The sequence below is a fragment of the Clarias gariepinus genome, chromosome 1 (genome assembly GCF_024256425.1).
Source record: "Clarias gariepinus isolate MV-2021 ecotype Netherlands chromosome 1, CGAR_prim_01v2, whole genome shotgun sequence".
Classification (NCBI taxonomy): domain Eukaryota; kingdom Metazoa; phylum Chordata; class Actinopteri; order Siluriformes; family Clariidae; genus Clarias; species Clarias gariepinus.
Genome location: NC_071100.1, coordinates 4,643,046 through 4,657,053, shown reverse-complemented (window position 1 = coordinate 4,657,053; position 14,008 = coordinate 4,643,046). Strand labels below are relative to the sequence as shown.

The window sequence follows — 14,008 nt, the reverse complement described above, 5'->3', positions numbered from 1 at the left end:
ATAAGAAAACGTTGATTCGGAGTTGCCTGGCATCGAGGGGACAATAAAGATCGCGGCTAAAAATGGGCTCATTCGCGCGGTTACCTCAACCGTGGCGTTGGTGGTATAGTGGTGAGCATAGCTGCCTTCCAAGCAGTTGACCCGGGTTCGATTCCCGGCCAACGCATGCCCTTTTAAGTTGAATGTTCAGGTGCGCGCCATGTAAGAGTCCCATGACAGTCAGCCCACAAAGACACCAGTGTAGCCAACAGAGTATTCCATGTCTTATCTTTAATTAACAACCATGTCTGAATGTTGATTGATGTGAGATGAGCTCATATTTGCAGAGGATACTGTCTTCCAAGGTTTCTGAAGGTCTGCAGTGATGAGAACATGAGGTCCATAGAGGCAAAGGCCAAAAACCTCAGCATGTTTCTGCCCGGTTTCGAACCGGGGACCTTTCGCGTGCGGGGCGACCGTGATAACCGCTACACTACAGAAACCACGGGCAGGTTGGCCGCTCGCTGCCACCTGGGGTGTGGGAAACAGGAACTCTGGCGAGAAGAACCACTCTAGCAGGCACCAGCCTTTCCGACCGATGACGGCTGGATGCCTATTGGAGGACAGGTCAAAAGCAGTGTTTCTGCCTGGTTTCGAACCAGGGACCTTTCGCGTGTTAGGCGAACGTGATAACCACTACACTACAGAAACCACAACGCTCAGCACCGGACTTCAGGCGTCTTTTCGGCGTCAAAGTTTTTCTTGACGCGCTGACCGGAACGAAGAAAGGAGCGCTGTTCCTACCCGGCTTCGATCCGGGGACCTTTCGCGTGTAAGGCGAACGTGATAACCACTACACTACAGAAACCACCCCGGGTGAGGCTCTTTTGATGTCGGCCTGTCATCTGCACGTGCGGGAAACGGCGCTCCCACCCAGAGCCTTCAATCCACATGAAGTCGAATAAGAAAACGTTGATTCGGAGTTGCCTGGCATCGAGGGGACAATAAAGATCGCGGCTAAAAATGGGCTCATTCGCGCGGTTACCTCAACCGTGGCGTTGGTGGTATAGTGGTGAGCATAGCTGCCTTCCAAGCAGTTGACCCGGGTTCGATTCCCGGCCAACGCATGCCCTTTTAAGTTGAATGTTCAGGTGCGCGCCATGTAAGAGTCCCATGACAGTCAGCCCACAAAGACACCAGTGTAGCCAACAGAGTATTCCATGTCTTATCTTTAATTAACAACCATGTCTGAATGTTGATTGATGTGAGATGAGCTCATATTTGCAGAGGATACTGTCTTCCAAGGTTTCTGAAGGTCTGCAGTGATGAGAACATGAGGTCCATAGAGGCAAAGGCCAAAAACCTCAGCATGTTTCTGCCCGGTTTCGAACCGGGGACCTTTCGCGTGTGAGGCGAACGTGATAACCGCTACACTACAGAAACCACGGGCGGGTTGGCCGCTCGCTGCCACCTGGGGTGTGGGAAACAGGAACTCTGGCGAGAAGAACCACTCTAGCAGGCACCAGCCTTTCCGACCGATGACGGCTGGATGCCTATTGGAGGACAGGTCAAAAGCAGTGTTTCTGCCTGGTTTCGAACCAGGGACCTTTCGCGTGTTAGGCGAACGTGATAACCACTACACTACAGAAACCACAACGCTCAGCACCGGACTTCAGGCGTCTTTTCGGCGTCAAAGTTTTTCTTGACGCGCTGACCGGAACGAAGAAAGGAGCGCTGTTCCTACCCGGCTTCGATCCGGGGACCTTTCGCGTGTAAGGCGAACGTGATAACCACTACACTACAGAAACCACCCCGGGTGAGGCTCTTTTGATGTCGGCCTGTCATCTGCACGTGCGGGAAACGGCGCTCCCACCCAGAGCCTTCAATCCACATGAAGTCGAATAAGAAAACGTTGATTCGGAGTTGCCTGGCATCGAGGGGACAATAAAGATCGCGGCTAAAAATGGGCTCATTCGCGCGGTTACCTCAACCGTGGCGTTGGTGGTATAGTGGTGAGCATAGCTGCCTTCCAAGCAGTTGACCCGGGTTCGATTCCCGGCCAACGCATGCCCTTTTAAGTTGAATGTTCAGGTGCGCGCCATGTAAGAGTCCCATGACAGTCAGCCCACAAAGACACCAGTGTAGCCAACAGAGTATTCCATGTCTTATCTTTAATTAACAACCATGTCTGAATGTTGATTGATGTGAGATGAGCTCATATTTGCAGAGGATACTGTCTTCCAAGGTTTCTGAAGGTCTGCAGTGATGAGAACATGAGGTCCATAGAGGCAAAGGCCAAAAACCTCAGCATGTTTCTGCCCGGTTTCGAACCGGGGACCTTTCGCGTGTGAGGCGAACGTGATAACCGCTACACTACAGAAACCACGGGCGGGTTGGCCGCTCGCTGCCACCTGGGGTGTGGGAAACAGGAACTCTGGCGAGAAGAACCACTCTAGCAGGCACCAGCCTTTCCGACCGATGACGGCTGGATGCCTATTGGAGGACAGGTCAAAAGCAGTGTTTCTGCCTGGTTTCGAACCAGGGACCTTTCGCGTGTTAGGCGAACGTGATAACCACTACACTACAGAAACCACAACGCTCAGCACCGGACTTCAGGCGTCTTTTCGGCGTCAAAGTTTTTCTTGACGCGCTGACCGGAACGAAGAAAGGAGCGCTGTTCCTACCCGGCTTCGATCCGGGGACCTTTCGCGTGTAAGGCGAACGTGATAACCACTACACTACAGAAACCACGCCGGGTGAGGCTCTTTTGATGTCGGCCTGTCATCTGCACGTGCGGGAAACGGCGCTCCCACCCAGAGCCTTCAATCCACATGAAGTCGAATAAGAAAACGTTGATTCGGAGTTGCCTGGCATCGAGGGGACAATAAAGATCGCGGCTAAAAATGGGCTCATTCGCGCGGTTACCTCAACCGTGGCGTTGGTGGTATAGTGGTGAGCATAGCTGCCTTCCAAGCAGTTGACCCGGGTTCGATTCCCGGCCAACGCATGCCCTTTTAAGTTGAATGTTCAGGTGCGCGCCATGTAAGAGTCCCATGACAGTCAGCCCACAAAGACACCAGTGTAGCCAACAGAGTATTCCATGTCTTATCTTTAATTAACAACCCTGTCTGAATGTTGATTGATGTGAGATGAGCTCATATTTGCAGAGGATACTGTCTTCCAAGGTTTCTGAAGGTCTGCAGTGATGAGAACATGAGGTCCATAGAGGCAAAGGCCAAAAACCTCAGCATGTTTCTGCCCGGTTTCGAACCGGGGACCTTTCGCGTGTGAGGCGAACGTGATAACCGCTACACTACAGAAACCACGGGCGGGTTGGCCGCTCGCTGCCACCTGGGGTGTGGGAAACAGGAACTCTGGCGAGAAGAACCACTCTAGCAGGCACCAGCCTTTCCGACCGATGACGGCTGGATGCCTATTGGAGGACAGGTCAAAAGCAGTGTTTCTGCCTGGTTTCGAACCAGGGACCTTTCGCGTGTTAGGCGAACGTGATAACCACTACACTACAGAAACCACAACGCTCAGCACCGGACTTCAGGCGTCTTTTCGGCGTCAAAGTTTTTCTTGACGCGCTGACCGGAACGAAGAAAGGAGCGCTGTTCCTACCCGGCTTCGATCCGGGGACCTTTCGCGTGTAAGGCGAACGTGATAACCACTACACTACAGAAACCACCCCGGGTGAGGCTCTTTTGATGTCGGCCTGTCATCTGCACGTGCGGGAAACGGCGCTCCCACCCAGAGCCTTCAATCCACATGAAGTCGAATAAGAAAACGTTGATTCGGAGTTGCCTGGCATCGAGGGGACAATAAAGATCGCGGCTAAAAATGGGCTCATTCGCGCGGTTACCTCAACCGTGGCGTTGGTGGTATAGTGGTGAGCATAGCTGCCTTCCAAGCAGTTGACCCGGGTTCGATTCCCGGCCAACGCATGCCCTTTTAAGTTGAATGTTCAGGTGCGCGCCATGTAAGAGTCCCATGACAGTCAGCCCACAAAGACACCAGTGTAGCCAACAGAGTATTCCATGTCTTATCTTTAATTAACAACCATGTCTGAATGTTGATTGATGTGAGATGAGCTCATATTTGCAGAGGATACTGTCTTCCAAGGTTTCTGAAGGTCTGCAGTGATGAGAACATGAGGTCCATAGAGGCAAAGGCCAAAAACCTCAGCATGTTTCTGCCCGGTTTCGAACCGGGGACCTTTCGCGTGTGAGGCGAACGTGATAACCGCTACACTACAGAAACCACGGGCGGGTTGGCCGCTCGCTGCCACCTGGGGTGTGGGAAACAGGAACTCTGGCGAGAAGAACCACTCTAGCAGGCACCAGCCTTTCCGACCGATGACGGCTGGATGCCTATTGGAGGACAGGTCAAAAGCAGTGTTTCTGCCTGGTTTCGAACCAGGGACCTTTCGCGTGTTAGGCGAACGTGATAACCACTACACTACAGAAACCACAACGCTCAGCACCGGACTTCAGGCGTCTTTTCGGCGTCAAAGTTTTTCTTGACGCGCTGACCGGAACGAAGAAAGGAGCGCTGTTCCTACCCGGCTTCGATCCGGGGACCTTTCGCGTGTAAGGCGAACGTGATAACCACTACACTACAGAAACCACCCCGGGTGAGGCTCTTTTGATGTCGGCCTGTCATCTGCACGTGCGGGAAACGGCGCTCCCACCCAGAGCCTTCAATCCACATGAAGTCGAATAAGAAAACGTTGATTCGGAGTTGCCTGGCATCGAGGGGACAATAAAGATCGCGGCTAAAAATGGGCTCATTCGCGCGGTTACCTCAACCGTGGCGTTGGTGGTATAGTGGTGAGCATAGCTGCCTTCCAAGCAGTTGACCCGGGTTCGATTCCCGGCCAACGCATGCCCTTTTAAGTTGAATGTTCAGGTGCGCGCCATGTAAGAGTCCCATGACAGTCAGCCCACAAAGACACCAGTGTAGCCAACAGAGTATTCCATGTCTTATCTTTAATTAACAACCATGTCTGAATGTTGATTGATGTGAGATGAGCTCATATTTGCAGAGGATACTGTCTTCCAAGGTTTCTGAAGGTCTGCAGTGATGAGAACATGAGGTCCATAGAGGCAAAGGCCAAAAACCTCAGCATGTTTCTGCCCGGTTTCGAACCGGGGACCTTTCGCGTGTGAGGCGAACGTGATAACCGCTACACTACAGAAACCACGGGCGGGTTGGCCGCTCGCTGCCACCTGGGGTGTGGGAAACAGGAACTCTGGCGAGAAGAACCACTCTAGCAGGCACCAGCCTTTCCGACCGATGACGGCTGGATGCCTATTGGAGGACAGGTCAAAAGCAGTGTTTCTGCCTGGTTTCGAACCAGGGACCTTTCGCGTGTTAGGCGAACGTGATAACCACTACACTACAGAAACCACAACGCTCAGCACCGGACTTCAGGCGTCTTTTCGGCGTCAAAGTTTTTCTTGACGCGCTGACCGGAACGAAGAAAGGAGCGCTGTTCCTACCCGGCTTCGATCCGGGGACCTTTCGCGTGTAAGGCGAACGTGATAACCACTACACTACAGAAACCACGCCGGGTGAGGCTCTTTTGATGTCGGCCTGTCATCTGCACGTGCGGGAAACGGCGCTCCCACCCAGAGCCTTCAATCCACATGAAGTCGAATAAGAAAACGTTGATTCGGAGTTGCCTGGCATCGAGGGGACAATAAAGATCGCGGCTAAAAATGGGCTCATTCGCGCGGTTACCTCAACCGTGGCGTTGGTGGTATAGTGGTGAGCATAGCTGCCTTCCAAGCAGTTGACCCGGGTTCGATTCCCGGCCAACGCATGCCCTTTTAAGTTGAATGTTCAGGTGCGCGCCATGTAAGAGTCCCATGACAGTCAGCCCACAAAGACACCAGTGTAGCCAACAGAGTATTCCATGTCTTATCTTTAATTAACAACCATGTCTGAATGTTGATTGATGTGAGATGAGCTCATATTTGCAGAGGATACTGTCTTCCAAGGTTTCTGAAGGTCTGCAGTGATGAGAACATGAGGTCCATAGAGGCAAAGGCCAAAAACCTCAGCATGTTTCTGCCCGGTTTCGAACCGGGGACCTTTCGCGTGTGAGGCGAACGTGATAACCGCTACACTACAGAAACCACGGGCGGGTTGGCCGCTCGCTGCCACCTGGGGTGTGGGAAACAGGAACTCTGGCGAGAAGAACCACTCTAGCAGGCACCAGCCTTTCCGACCGATGACGGCTGGATGCCTATTGGAGGACAGGTCAAAAGCAGTGTTTCTGCCTGGTTTCGAACCAGGGACCTTTCGCGTGTTAGGCGAACGTGATAACCACTACACTACAGAAACCACAACGCTCAGCACCGGACTTCAGGCGTCTTTTCGGCGTCAAAGTTTTTCTTGACGCGCTGACCGGAACGAAGAAAGGAGCGCTGTTCCTACCCGGCTTCGATCCGGGGACCTTTCGCGTGTAAGGCGAACGTGATAACCACTACACTACAGAAACCACCCCGGGTGAGGCTCTTTTGATGTCGGCCTGTCATCTGCACGTGCGGGAAACGGCGCTCCCACCCAGAGCCTTCAATCCACATGAAGTCGAATAAGAAAACGTTGATTCGGAGTTGCCTGGCATCGAGGGGACAATAAAGATCGCGGCTAAAAATGGGCTCATTCGCGCGGTTACCTCAACCGTGGCGTTGGTGGTATAGTGGTGAGCATAGCTGCCTTCCAAGCAGTTGACCCGGGTTCGATTCCCGGCCAACGCATGCCCTTTTAAGTTGAATGTTCAGGTGCGCGCCATGTAAGAGTCCCATGACAGTCAGCCCACAAAGACACCAGTGTAGCCAACAGAGTATTCCATGTCTTATCTTTAATTAACAACCATGTCTGAATGTTGATTGATGTGAGATGAGCTCATATTTGCAGAGGATACTGTCTTCCAAGGTTTCTGAAGGTCTGCAGTGATGAGAACATGAGGTCCATAGAGGCAAAGGCCAAAAACCTCAGCATGTTTCTGCCCGGTTTCGAACCGGGGACCTTTCGCGTGTGAGGCGAACGTGATAACCGCTACACTACAGAAACCACGGGCAGGTTGGCTGCTCGCTGCCACCTAAGGTGTGGGAAACAGGAACTCTGGCGAGAAGAACCACTCTAGCAGGCACCAGCCTTTCCGACCGATGACGGCTGGATGCCTATTGGAGGACAGGTCAAAAGCAGTGTTTCTGCCTGGTTTCGAACCAGGGACCTTTCGCGTGTTAGGCGAACGTGATAACCACTACACTACAGAAACCACAACGCTCAGCACCGGACTTCAGGCGTCTTTTCGGCGTCAAAGTTTTTCTTGACGCGCTGACCGGAACGAAGAAAGGAGCGCTGTTCCTACCCGGCTTCGATCCGGGGACCTTTCGCGTGTAAGGCGAACGTGATAACCACTACACTACAGAAACCACCCCGGGTGAGGCTCTTTTGATGTCGGCCTGTCATCTGCACGTGCGGGAAACGGCGCTCCCACCCAGAGCCTTCAATCCACATGAAGTCGAATAAGAAAACGTTGATTCGGAGTTGCCTGGCATCGAGGGGACAATAAAGATCGCGGCTAAAAATGGGCTCATTCGCGCGGTTACCTCAACCGTGGCGTTGGTGGTATAGTGGTGAGCATAGCTGCCTTCCAAGCAGTTGACCCGGGTTCGATTCCCGGCCAACGCATGCCCTTTTAAGTTGAATGTTCAGGTGCGCGCCATGTAAGAGTCCCATGACAGTCAGCCCACAAAGACACCAGTGTAGCCAACAGAGTATTCCATGTCTTATCTTTAATTAACAACCATGTCTGAATGTTGATTGATGTGAGATGAGCTCATATTTGCAGAGGATACTGTCTTCCAAGGTTTCTGAAGGTCTGCAGTGATGAGAACATGAGGTCCATAGAGGCAAAGGCCAAAAACCTCAGCATGTTTCTGCCCGGTTTCGAACCGGGGACCTTTCGCGTGTGAGGCGAACGTGATAACCGCTACACTACAGAAACCACGGGCAGGTTGGCTGCTCGCTGCCACCTAAGGTGTGGGAAACAGGAACTCTGGCGAGAAGAACCACTCTAGCAGGCACCAGCCTTTCCGACCGATGACGGCTGGATGCCTATTGGAGGACAGGTCAAAAGCAGTGTTTCTGCCTGGTTTCGAACCAGGGACCTTTCGCGTGTTAGGCGAACGTGATAACCACTACACTACAGAAACCACAACGCTCAGCACCGGACTTCAGGCGTCTTTTCGGCGTCAAAGTTTTTCTTGACGCGCTGACCGGAACGAAGAAAGGAGCGCTGTTCCTACCCGGCTTCGATCCGGGGACCTTTCGCGTGTAAGGCGAACGTGATAACCACTACACTACAGAAACCACCCCGGGTGAGGCTCTTTTGATGTCGGCCTGTCATCTGCACGTGCGGGAAACGGCGCTCCCACCCAGAGCCTTCAATCCACATGAAGTCGAATAAGAAAACGTTGATTCGGAGTTGCCTGGCATCGAGGGGACAATAAAGATCGCGGCTAAAAATGGGCTCATTCGCGCGGTTACCTCAACCGTGGCGTTGGTGGTATAGTGGTGAGCATAGCTGCCTTCCAAGCAGTTGACCCGGGTTCGATTCCCGGCCAACGCATGCCCTTTTAAGTTGAATGTTCAGGTGCGCGCCATGTAAGAGTCCCATGACAGTCAGCCCACAAAGACACCAGTGTAGCCAACAGAGTATTCCATGTCTTATCTTTAATTAACAACCATGTCTGAATGTTGATTGATGTGAGATGAGCTCATATTTGCAGAGGATACTGTCTTCCAAGGTTTCTGAAGGTCTGCAGTGATGAGAACATGAGGTCCATAGAGGCAAAGGCCAAAAACCTCAGCATGTTTCTGCCCGGTTTCGAACCGGGGACCTTTCGCGTGTGAGGCGAACGTGATAACCGCTACACTACAGAAACCACGGGCAGGTTGGCCGCTCGCTGCCACCTAAGGTGTGGGAAACAGGAACTCTGGCGAGAAGAACCACTCTAGCAGGCACCAGCCTTTCCGACCGATGACGGCTGGATGCCTATTGGAGGACAGGTCAAAAGCAGTGTTTCTGCCTGGTTTCGAACCAGGGACCTTTCGCGTGTTAGGCGAACGTGATAACCACTACACTACAGAAACCACAACGCTCAGCACCGGACTTCAGGCGTCTTTTCGGCGTCAAAGTTTTTCTTGACGCGCTGACCGGAACGAAGAAAGGAGCGCTGTTCCTACCCGGCTTCGATCCGGGGACCTTTCGCGTGTAAGGCGAACGTGATAACCACTACACTACAGAAACCACAACGCTCAGCACCGGACTTCAGGCGTCTTTTCGGCGTCAAAGTTTTTCTTGACGCGCTGACCGGAACGAAGAAAGGAGCGCTGTTCCTACCCGGCTTCGATCCGGGGACCTTTCGCGTGTAAGGCGAACGTGATAACCACTACACTACAGAAACCACCCCCGGGTGAGGCTCTTTTGATGTCGGCCTGTCATCTGCACGTGCGGGAAACGGCGCTCCCACCCAGAGCCTTCAATCCACATGAAGTCGAATAAGAAAACGTTGATTCGGAGTTGCCTGGCATCGAGGGGACAATAAAGATCGCGGCTAAAAATGGGCTCATTCGCGCGGTTACCTCAACCGTGGCGTTGGTGGTATAGTGGTGAGCATAGCTGCCTTCCAAGCAGTTGACCCGGGTTCGATTCCCGGCCAACGCATGCCCTTTTAAGTTGAATGTTCAGGTGCGCGCCATGTAAGAGTCCCATGACAGTCAGCCCACAAAGACACCAGTGTAGCCAACAGAGTATTCCATGTCTTATCTTTAATTAACAACCATGTCTGAATGTTGATTGATGTGAGATGAGCTCATATTTGCAGAGGATACTGTCTTCCAAGGTTTCTGAAGGTCTGCAGTGATGAGAACATGAGGTCCATAGAGGCAAAGGCCAAAAACCTCAGCATGTTTCTGCCCGGTTTCGAACCGGGGACCTTTCGCGTGTGAGGCGAACGTGATAACCGCTACACTACAGAAACCACGGGCAGGTTGGCCGCTCGCTGCCACCTAAGGTGTGGGAAACAGGAACTCTGGCGAGAAGAACCACTCTAGCAGGCACCAGCCTTTCCGACCGATGACGGCTGGATGCCTATTGGAGGACAGGTCAAAAGCAGTGTTTCTGCCTGGTTTCGAACCAGGGACCTTTCGCGTGTTAGGCGAACGTGATAACCACTACACTACAGAAACCACAACGCTCAGCACCGGACTTCAGGCGTCTTTTCGGCGTCAAAGTTTTTCTTGACGCGCTGACCGGAACGAAGAAAGGAGCGCTGTTCCTACCCGGCTTCGATCCGGGGACCTTTCGCGTGTAAGGCGAACGTGATAACCACTACACTACAGAAACCACCCCGGGTGAGGCTCTTTTGATGTCGGCCTGTCATCTGCACGTGCGGGAAACGGCGCTCCCACCCAGAGCCTTCAATCCACATGAAGTCGAATAAGAAAACGTTGATTCGGAGTTGCCTGGCATCGAGGGGACAATAAAGATCGCGGCTAAAAATGGGCTCATTCGCGCGGTTACCTCAACCGTGGCGTTGGTGGTATAGTGGTGAGCATAGCTGCCTACCAAGCAGTTGACCCGGGTTCGATTCCCGGCCAACGCATGCCCTTTTAAGTTGAATGTTCAGGTGCGCGCCATGTAAGAGTCCCATGACAGTCAGCCCACAAAGACACCAGTGTAGCCAACAGAGTATTCCATGTCTTATCTTTAATTAACAACCATGTCTGAATGTTGATTGATGTGAGATGAGCTCATATTTGCAGAGGATACTGTCTTCCAAGGTTTCTGAAGGTCTGCAGTGATGAGAACATGAGGTCCATAGAGGCAAAGGCCAAAAACCTCAGCATGTTTCTGCCCGGTTTCGAACCGGGGACCTTTCGCGTGTGAGGCGAACGTGATAACCGCTACACTACAGAAACCACGGGCAGGTTGGCCGCTCGCTGCCACCTAAGGTGTGGGAAACAGGAACTCTGGCGAGAAGAACCACTCTAGCAGGCACCAGCCTTTCCGACCGATGACGGCTGGATGCCTATTGGAGGACAGGTCAAAAGCAGTGTTTCTGCCTGGTTTCGAACCAGGGACCTTTCGCGTGTTAGGCGAACGTGATAACCACTACACTACAGAAACCACAACGCTCAGCACCGGACTTCAGGCGTCTTTTCGGCGTCAAAGTTTTTCTTGACGCGCTGACCGGAACGAAGAAAGGAGCGCTGTTCCTAGCCGGCTTCGATCCGGGGACCTTTCGCGTGTAAGGCGAACGTGATAACCACTACACTACAGAAACCACCCCGGGTGAGGCTCTTTTGATGTCGGCCTGTCATCTGCACGTGCGGGAAACGGCGCTCCCACCCAGAGCCTTCAATCCACATGAAGTCGAATAAGAAAACGTTGATTCGGAGTTGCCTGGCATCGAGGGGACAATAAAGATCGCGGCTAAAAATGGGCTCATTCGCGCGGTTACCTCAACCGTGGCGTTGGTGGTATAGTGGTGAGCATAGCTGCCTTCCAAGCAGTTGACCCGGGTTCGATTCCCGGCCAACGCATGCCCTTTTAAGTTGAATGTTCAGGTGCGCGCCATGTAAGAGTCCCATGACAGTCAGCCCACAAAGACACCAGTGTAGCCAACAGAGTATTCCATGTCTTATCTTTAATTAACAACCATGTCTGAATGTTGATTGATGTGAGATGAGCTCATATTTGCAGAGGATACTGTCTTCCAAGGTTTCTGAAGGTCTGCAGTGATGAGAACATGAGGTCCATAGAGGCAAAGGCCAAAAACCTCAGCATGTTTCTGCCCGGTTTCGAACCGGGGACCTTTCGCGTGTGAGGCAAACGTGATAACCGCTACACTACAGAAACCACGGGCGGGTTGGCCGCTCGCTGCCACCTGGGGTGTGGGAAACAGGATCTCTGGCGAGAAGAACCACTCTAGCAGGCACCAGCCTTTCCGACCGATGACGGCTGGATGCCTATTGGAGGACAGGTCAAAAGCAGTGTTTCTGCCTGGTTTCGAACCAGGGACCTTTCGCGTGTTAGGCGAACGTGATAACCACTACACTACAGAAACCACAACGCTCAGCACCGGACTTCAGGCGTCTTTTCGGCGTCAAAGTTTTTCTTGACGCGCTGACCGGAACGAAGAAAGGAGCGCTGTTCCTACCCGGCTTCGATCCGGGGACCTTTCGCGTGTAAGGCGAACGTGATAACCACTACACTACAGAAACCACCCCGGGTGAGGCTCTTTTGATGTCGGCCTGTCATCTGCACGTGCGGGAAACGGCGCTCCCACCCAGAGCCTTCAATCCACATGAAGTCGAATAAGAAAACGTTGATTCGGAGTTGCCTGGCATCGAGGGGACAATAAAGATCGCGGCTAAAAATGGGCTCATTCGCGCGGTTACCTCAACCGTGGCGTTGGTGGTATAGTGGTGAGCATAGCTGCCTTCCAAGCAGTTGACCCGGGTTCGATTCCCGGCCAACGCATGCCCTTTTAAGTTGAATGTTCAGGTGCGCGCCATGTAAGAGTCCCATGACAGTCAGCCCACAAAGACACCAGTGTAGCCAACAGAGTATTCCATGTCTTATCTTTAATTAACAACCATGTCTGAATGTTGATTGATGTGAGATGAGCTCATATTTGCAGAGGATACTGTCTTCCAAGGTTTCTGAAGGTCTGCAGTGATGAGAACATGAGGTCCATAGAGGCAAAGGCCAAAAACCTCAGCATGTTTCTGCCCGGTTTCGAACCGGGGACCTTTCGCGTGTGAGGCGAACGTGATAACCGCTACACTACAGAAACCACGGGCGGGTTGGCCGCTCGCTGCCACCTGGGGTGTGGGAAACAGGATCTCTGGCGAGAAGAACCACTCTAGCAGGCACCAGCCTTTCCGACCGATGACGGCTGGATGCCTATTGGAGGACAGGTCAAAAGCAGTGTTTCTGCCTGGTTTCGAAGCAGGGACCTTTCGCGTGTTAGGCGAACGTGATAACCACTACACTACAGAAACCACAACGCTCAGCACCGGACTTCAGGCGTCTTTTCGGCGTCAAAGTTTTTCTTGACGCGCTGACCGGAACGAAGAAAGGAGCGCTGTTCCTACCCGGCTTCGATCCGGGGACCTTTCGCGTGTAAGGCGAACGTGATAACCACTACACTACAGAAACCACCCCGGGTGAGGCTCTTTTGATGTCGGCCTGTCATCTGCACGTGCGGGAAACGGCGCTCCCACCCAGAGCCTTCAATCCACATGAAGTCGAATAAGAAAACGTTGATTCGGAGTTGCCTGGCATCGAGGGGACAATAAAGATCGCGGCTAAAAATGGGCTCATTCGCGCGGTTACCTCAACCGTGGCGTTGGTGGTATAGTGGTGAGCATAGCTGCCTTCCAAGCAGTTGACCCGGGTTCGATTCCCGGCCAACGCATGCCCTTTTAAGTTGAATGTTCAGGTGCGCGCCATGTAAGAGTCCCATGACAGTCAGCCCACAAAGACACCAGTGTAGCCAACAGAGTATTCCATGTCTTATCTTTAATTAACAACCATGTCTGAATGTTGATTGATGTGAGATGAGCTCATATTTGCAGAGGATACTGTCTTCCAAGGTTTCTGAAGGTCTGCAGTGATGAGAACATGAGGTCCATAGAGGCAAAGGCCAAAAACCTCAGCATGTTTCTGCCCGGTTTCGAACCGGGGACCTTTCGCGTGTGAGGCGAACGTGATAACCGCTACACTACAGAAACCACGGGCGGGTTGGCCGCTCGCTGCCACCTGGGGTGTGGGAAACAGGATCTCTGGCGAGAAGAACCACTCTAGCAGGCACCAGCCTTTCCGACCGATGACGGCTGGATGCCTATTGAAGGACAGGTCAAAAGCAGTGTTTCTGCCTGGTTTCGAACCAGGGACCTTTCGCGTGTTAGGCGAACGTGATAACCACTACACTACAGAAAC

General features: G+C 52.7%; 60 non-coding genes across 60 annotated transcripts; 15 read left to right on the top strand and 45 right to left on the bottom strand.

The window, feature by feature from the left end:
• Positions 1-94: 94 nt before the first annotated feature.
• Positions 95-166, top strand: trnag-ucc (transfer RNA glycine (anticodon UCC)). Its single transcript has one exon. It is a non-coding gene; the product is annotated as a tRNA-Gly (tRNA).
• A 243-nt stretch (positions 167-409) lies between these two features.
• Positions 410-482, bottom strand: trnaa-cgc (transfer RNA alanine (anticodon CGC)). The gene has a single exon. It is a non-coding gene; the product is annotated as a tRNA-Ala (tRNA).
• Positions 483-617: 135 nt separating this feature from the next.
• trnav-aac (transfer RNA valine (anticodon AAC)) lies at positions 618-690 on the bottom strand. Its single transcript has one exon. It is a non-coding gene; the product is annotated as a tRNA-Val (tRNA).
• An 84-nt stretch (positions 691-774) lies between these two features.
• Positions 775-847, bottom strand: trnav-uac (transfer RNA valine (anticodon UAC)). Its single transcript has one exon. It is a non-coding gene; the product is annotated as a tRNA-Val (tRNA).
• A 187-nt stretch (positions 848-1,034) lies between these two features.
• trnag-ucc (transfer RNA glycine (anticodon UCC)) lies at positions 1,035-1,106 on the top strand. Its single transcript has one exon. It is a non-coding gene; the product is annotated as a tRNA-Gly (tRNA).
• Positions 1,107-1,349: 243 nt separating this feature from the next.
• Positions 1,350-1,422, bottom strand: trnav-cac (transfer RNA valine (anticodon CAC)). The gene has a single exon. It is a non-coding gene; the product is annotated as a tRNA-Val (tRNA).
• A 135-nt stretch (positions 1,423-1,557) lies between these two features.
• On the bottom strand, positions 1,558-1,630 carry trnav-aac (transfer RNA valine (anticodon AAC)). The gene has a single exon. It is a non-coding gene; the product is annotated as a tRNA-Val (tRNA).
• An 84-nt stretch (positions 1,631-1,714) lies between these two features.
• On the bottom strand, positions 1,715-1,787 carry trnav-uac (transfer RNA valine (anticodon UAC)). The gene has a single exon. It is a non-coding gene; the product is annotated as a tRNA-Val (tRNA).
• A 187-nt stretch (positions 1,788-1,974) lies between these two features.
• trnag-ucc (transfer RNA glycine (anticodon UCC)) lies at positions 1,975-2,046 on the top strand. Its single transcript has one exon. It is a non-coding gene; the product is annotated as a tRNA-Gly (tRNA).
• Positions 2,047-2,289: 243 nt separating this feature from the next.
• On the bottom strand, positions 2,290-2,362 carry trnav-cac (transfer RNA valine (anticodon CAC)). The gene has a single exon. It is a non-coding gene; the product is annotated as a tRNA-Val (tRNA).
• A 135-nt stretch (positions 2,363-2,497) lies between these two features.
• Positions 2,498-2,570, bottom strand: trnav-aac (transfer RNA valine (anticodon AAC)). Its single transcript has one exon. It is a non-coding gene; the product is annotated as a tRNA-Val (tRNA).
• An 84-nt stretch (positions 2,571-2,654) lies between these two features.
• On the bottom strand, positions 2,655-2,727 carry trnav-uac (transfer RNA valine (anticodon UAC)). The gene has a single exon. It is a non-coding gene; the product is annotated as a tRNA-Val (tRNA).
• A 187-nt stretch (positions 2,728-2,914) lies between these two features.
• On the top strand, positions 2,915-2,986 carry trnag-ucc (transfer RNA glycine (anticodon UCC)). The gene has a single exon. It is a non-coding gene; the product is annotated as a tRNA-Gly (tRNA).
• A 243-nt stretch (positions 2,987-3,229) lies between these two features.
• trnav-cac (transfer RNA valine (anticodon CAC)) lies at positions 3,230-3,302 on the bottom strand. The gene has a single exon. It is a non-coding gene; the product is annotated as a tRNA-Val (tRNA).
• Positions 3,303-3,437: 135 nt separating this feature from the next.
• Positions 3,438-3,510, bottom strand: trnav-aac (transfer RNA valine (anticodon AAC)). The gene has a single exon. It is a non-coding gene; the product is annotated as a tRNA-Val (tRNA).
• An 84-nt stretch (positions 3,511-3,594) lies between these two features.
• On the bottom strand, positions 3,595-3,667 carry trnav-uac (transfer RNA valine (anticodon UAC)). The gene has a single exon. It is a non-coding gene; the product is annotated as a tRNA-Val (tRNA).
• Positions 3,668-3,854: 187 nt separating this feature from the next.
• Positions 3,855-3,926, top strand: trnag-ucc (transfer RNA glycine (anticodon UCC)). Its single transcript has one exon. It is a non-coding gene; the product is annotated as a tRNA-Gly (tRNA).
• A 243-nt stretch (positions 3,927-4,169) lies between these two features.
• Positions 4,170-4,242, bottom strand: trnav-cac (transfer RNA valine (anticodon CAC)). The gene has a single exon. It is a non-coding gene; the product is annotated as a tRNA-Val (tRNA).
• A 135-nt stretch (positions 4,243-4,377) lies between these two features.
• trnav-aac (transfer RNA valine (anticodon AAC)) lies at positions 4,378-4,450 on the bottom strand. Its single transcript has one exon. It is a non-coding gene; the product is annotated as a tRNA-Val (tRNA).
• Positions 4,451-4,534: 84 nt separating this feature from the next.
• trnav-uac (transfer RNA valine (anticodon UAC)) lies at positions 4,535-4,607 on the bottom strand. Its single transcript has one exon. It is a non-coding gene; the product is annotated as a tRNA-Val (tRNA).
• Positions 4,608-4,794: 187 nt separating this feature from the next.
• trnag-ucc (transfer RNA glycine (anticodon UCC)) lies at positions 4,795-4,866 on the top strand. The gene has a single exon. It is a non-coding gene; the product is annotated as a tRNA-Gly (tRNA).
• A 243-nt stretch (positions 4,867-5,109) lies between these two features.
• Positions 5,110-5,182, bottom strand: trnav-cac (transfer RNA valine (anticodon CAC)). Its single transcript has one exon. It is a non-coding gene; the product is annotated as a tRNA-Val (tRNA).
• A 135-nt stretch (positions 5,183-5,317) lies between these two features.
• Positions 5,318-5,390, bottom strand: trnav-aac (transfer RNA valine (anticodon AAC)). The gene has a single exon. It is a non-coding gene; the product is annotated as a tRNA-Val (tRNA).
• An 84-nt stretch (positions 5,391-5,474) lies between these two features.
• On the bottom strand, positions 5,475-5,547 carry trnav-uac (transfer RNA valine (anticodon UAC)). Its single transcript has one exon. It is a non-coding gene; the product is annotated as a tRNA-Val (tRNA).
• A 187-nt stretch (positions 5,548-5,734) lies between these two features.
• trnag-ucc (transfer RNA glycine (anticodon UCC)) lies at positions 5,735-5,806 on the top strand. The gene has a single exon. It is a non-coding gene; the product is annotated as a tRNA-Gly (tRNA).
• A 243-nt stretch (positions 5,807-6,049) lies between these two features.
• Positions 6,050-6,122, bottom strand: trnav-cac (transfer RNA valine (anticodon CAC)). The gene has a single exon. It is a non-coding gene; the product is annotated as a tRNA-Val (tRNA).
• A 135-nt stretch (positions 6,123-6,257) lies between these two features.
• Positions 6,258-6,330, bottom strand: trnav-aac (transfer RNA valine (anticodon AAC)). The gene has a single exon. It is a non-coding gene; the product is annotated as a tRNA-Val (tRNA).
• An 84-nt stretch (positions 6,331-6,414) lies between these two features.
• trnav-uac (transfer RNA valine (anticodon UAC)) lies at positions 6,415-6,487 on the bottom strand. Its single transcript has one exon. It is a non-coding gene; the product is annotated as a tRNA-Val (tRNA).
• Positions 6,488-6,674: 187 nt separating this feature from the next.
• On the top strand, positions 6,675-6,746 carry trnag-ucc (transfer RNA glycine (anticodon UCC)). The gene has a single exon. It is a non-coding gene; the product is annotated as a tRNA-Gly (tRNA).
• A 243-nt stretch (positions 6,747-6,989) lies between these two features.
• Positions 6,990-7,062, bottom strand: trnav-cac (transfer RNA valine (anticodon CAC)). Its single transcript has one exon. It is a non-coding gene; the product is annotated as a tRNA-Val (tRNA).
• Positions 7,063-7,197: 135 nt separating this feature from the next.
• On the bottom strand, positions 7,198-7,270 carry trnav-aac (transfer RNA valine (anticodon AAC)). Its single transcript has one exon. It is a non-coding gene; the product is annotated as a tRNA-Val (tRNA).
• Positions 7,271-7,354: 84 nt separating this feature from the next.
• On the bottom strand, positions 7,355-7,427 carry trnav-uac (transfer RNA valine (anticodon UAC)). The gene has a single exon. It is a non-coding gene; the product is annotated as a tRNA-Val (tRNA).
• Positions 7,428-7,614: 187 nt separating this feature from the next.
• Positions 7,615-7,686, top strand: trnag-ucc (transfer RNA glycine (anticodon UCC)). The gene has a single exon. It is a non-coding gene; the product is annotated as a tRNA-Gly (tRNA).
• A 243-nt stretch (positions 7,687-7,929) lies between these two features.
• trnav-cac (transfer RNA valine (anticodon CAC)) lies at positions 7,930-8,002 on the bottom strand. Its single transcript has one exon. It is a non-coding gene; the product is annotated as a tRNA-Val (tRNA).
• A 135-nt stretch (positions 8,003-8,137) lies between these two features.
• On the bottom strand, positions 8,138-8,210 carry trnav-aac (transfer RNA valine (anticodon AAC)). Its single transcript has one exon. It is a non-coding gene; the product is annotated as a tRNA-Val (tRNA).
• Positions 8,211-8,294: 84 nt separating this feature from the next.
• trnav-uac (transfer RNA valine (anticodon UAC)) lies at positions 8,295-8,367 on the bottom strand. Its single transcript has one exon. It is a non-coding gene; the product is annotated as a tRNA-Val (tRNA).
• A 187-nt stretch (positions 8,368-8,554) lies between these two features.
• Positions 8,555-8,626, top strand: trnag-ucc (transfer RNA glycine (anticodon UCC)). Its single transcript has one exon. It is a non-coding gene; the product is annotated as a tRNA-Gly (tRNA).
• Positions 8,627-8,869: 243 nt separating this feature from the next.
• Positions 8,870-8,942, bottom strand: trnav-cac (transfer RNA valine (anticodon CAC)). The gene has a single exon. It is a non-coding gene; the product is annotated as a tRNA-Val (tRNA).
• A 135-nt stretch (positions 8,943-9,077) lies between these two features.
• Positions 9,078-9,150, bottom strand: trnav-aac (transfer RNA valine (anticodon AAC)). The gene has a single exon. It is a non-coding gene; the product is annotated as a tRNA-Val (tRNA).
• An 84-nt stretch (positions 9,151-9,234) lies between these two features.
• On the bottom strand, positions 9,235-9,307 carry trnav-uac (transfer RNA valine (anticodon UAC)). The gene has a single exon. It is a non-coding gene; the product is annotated as a tRNA-Val (tRNA).
• Positions 9,308-9,391: 84 nt separating this feature from the next.
• On the bottom strand, positions 9,392-9,464 carry trnav-uac (transfer RNA valine (anticodon UAC)). Its single transcript has one exon. It is a non-coding gene; the product is annotated as a tRNA-Val (tRNA).
• Positions 9,465-9,652: 188 nt separating this feature from the next.
• On the top strand, positions 9,653-9,724 carry trnag-ucc (transfer RNA glycine (anticodon UCC)). The gene has a single exon. It is a non-coding gene; the product is annotated as a tRNA-Gly (tRNA).
• A 243-nt stretch (positions 9,725-9,967) lies between these two features.
• trnav-cac (transfer RNA valine (anticodon CAC)) lies at positions 9,968-10,040 on the bottom strand. Its single transcript has one exon. It is a non-coding gene; the product is annotated as a tRNA-Val (tRNA).
• Positions 10,041-10,175: 135 nt separating this feature from the next.
• Positions 10,176-10,248, bottom strand: trnav-aac (transfer RNA valine (anticodon AAC)). Its single transcript has one exon. It is a non-coding gene; the product is annotated as a tRNA-Val (tRNA).
• An 84-nt stretch (positions 10,249-10,332) lies between these two features.
• On the bottom strand, positions 10,333-10,405 carry trnav-uac (transfer RNA valine (anticodon UAC)). Its single transcript has one exon. It is a non-coding gene; the product is annotated as a tRNA-Val (tRNA).
• Positions 10,406-10,592: 187 nt separating this feature from the next.
• Positions 10,593-10,664, top strand: trnag-acc (transfer RNA glycine (anticodon ACC)). The gene has a single exon. It is a non-coding gene; the product is annotated as a tRNA-Gly (tRNA).
• A 243-nt stretch (positions 10,665-10,907) lies between these two features.
• trnav-cac (transfer RNA valine (anticodon CAC)) lies at positions 10,908-10,980 on the bottom strand. Its single transcript has one exon. It is a non-coding gene; the product is annotated as a tRNA-Val (tRNA).
• Positions 10,981-11,115: 135 nt separating this feature from the next.
• On the bottom strand, positions 11,116-11,188 carry trnav-aac (transfer RNA valine (anticodon AAC)). Its single transcript has one exon. It is a non-coding gene; the product is annotated as a tRNA-Val (tRNA).
• An 84-nt stretch (positions 11,189-11,272) lies between these two features.
• Positions 11,273-11,345, bottom strand: trnav-uac (transfer RNA valine (anticodon UAC)). Its single transcript has one exon. It is a non-coding gene; the product is annotated as a tRNA-Val (tRNA).
• Positions 11,346-11,532: 187 nt separating this feature from the next.
• trnag-ucc (transfer RNA glycine (anticodon UCC)) lies at positions 11,533-11,604 on the top strand. Its single transcript has one exon. It is a non-coding gene; the product is annotated as a tRNA-Gly (tRNA).
• A 243-nt stretch (positions 11,605-11,847) lies between these two features.
• Positions 11,848-11,920, bottom strand: trnav-cac (transfer RNA valine (anticodon CAC)). Its single transcript has one exon. It is a non-coding gene; the product is annotated as a tRNA-Val (tRNA).
• Positions 11,921-12,055: 135 nt separating this feature from the next.
• On the bottom strand, positions 12,056-12,128 carry trnav-aac (transfer RNA valine (anticodon AAC)). Its single transcript has one exon. It is a non-coding gene; the product is annotated as a tRNA-Val (tRNA).
• Positions 12,129-12,212: 84 nt separating this feature from the next.
• Positions 12,213-12,285, bottom strand: trnav-uac (transfer RNA valine (anticodon UAC)). Its single transcript has one exon. It is a non-coding gene; the product is annotated as a tRNA-Val (tRNA).
• Positions 12,286-12,472: 187 nt separating this feature from the next.
• On the top strand, positions 12,473-12,544 carry trnag-ucc (transfer RNA glycine (anticodon UCC)). The gene has a single exon. It is a non-coding gene; the product is annotated as a tRNA-Gly (tRNA).
• A 243-nt stretch (positions 12,545-12,787) lies between these two features.
• On the bottom strand, positions 12,788-12,860 carry trnav-cac (transfer RNA valine (anticodon CAC)). Its single transcript has one exon. It is a non-coding gene; the product is annotated as a tRNA-Val (tRNA).
• Positions 12,861-12,995: 135 nt separating this feature from the next.
• Positions 12,996-13,068, bottom strand: trnav-aac (transfer RNA valine (anticodon AAC)). The gene has a single exon. It is a non-coding gene; the product is annotated as a tRNA-Val (tRNA).
• Positions 13,069-13,152: 84 nt separating this feature from the next.
• On the bottom strand, positions 13,153-13,225 carry trnav-uac (transfer RNA valine (anticodon UAC)). The gene has a single exon. It is a non-coding gene; the product is annotated as a tRNA-Val (tRNA).
• A 187-nt stretch (positions 13,226-13,412) lies between these two features.
• Positions 13,413-13,484, top strand: trnag-ucc (transfer RNA glycine (anticodon UCC)). Its single transcript has one exon. It is a non-coding gene; the product is annotated as a tRNA-Gly (tRNA).
• A 243-nt stretch (positions 13,485-13,727) lies between these two features.
• Positions 13,728-13,800, bottom strand: trnav-cac (transfer RNA valine (anticodon CAC)). The gene has a single exon. It is a non-coding gene; the product is annotated as a tRNA-Val (tRNA).
• Positions 13,801-13,935: 135 nt separating this feature from the next.
• trnav-aac (transfer RNA valine (anticodon AAC)) lies at positions 13,936-14,008 on the bottom strand. The gene has a single exon. It is a non-coding gene; the product is annotated as a tRNA-Val (tRNA).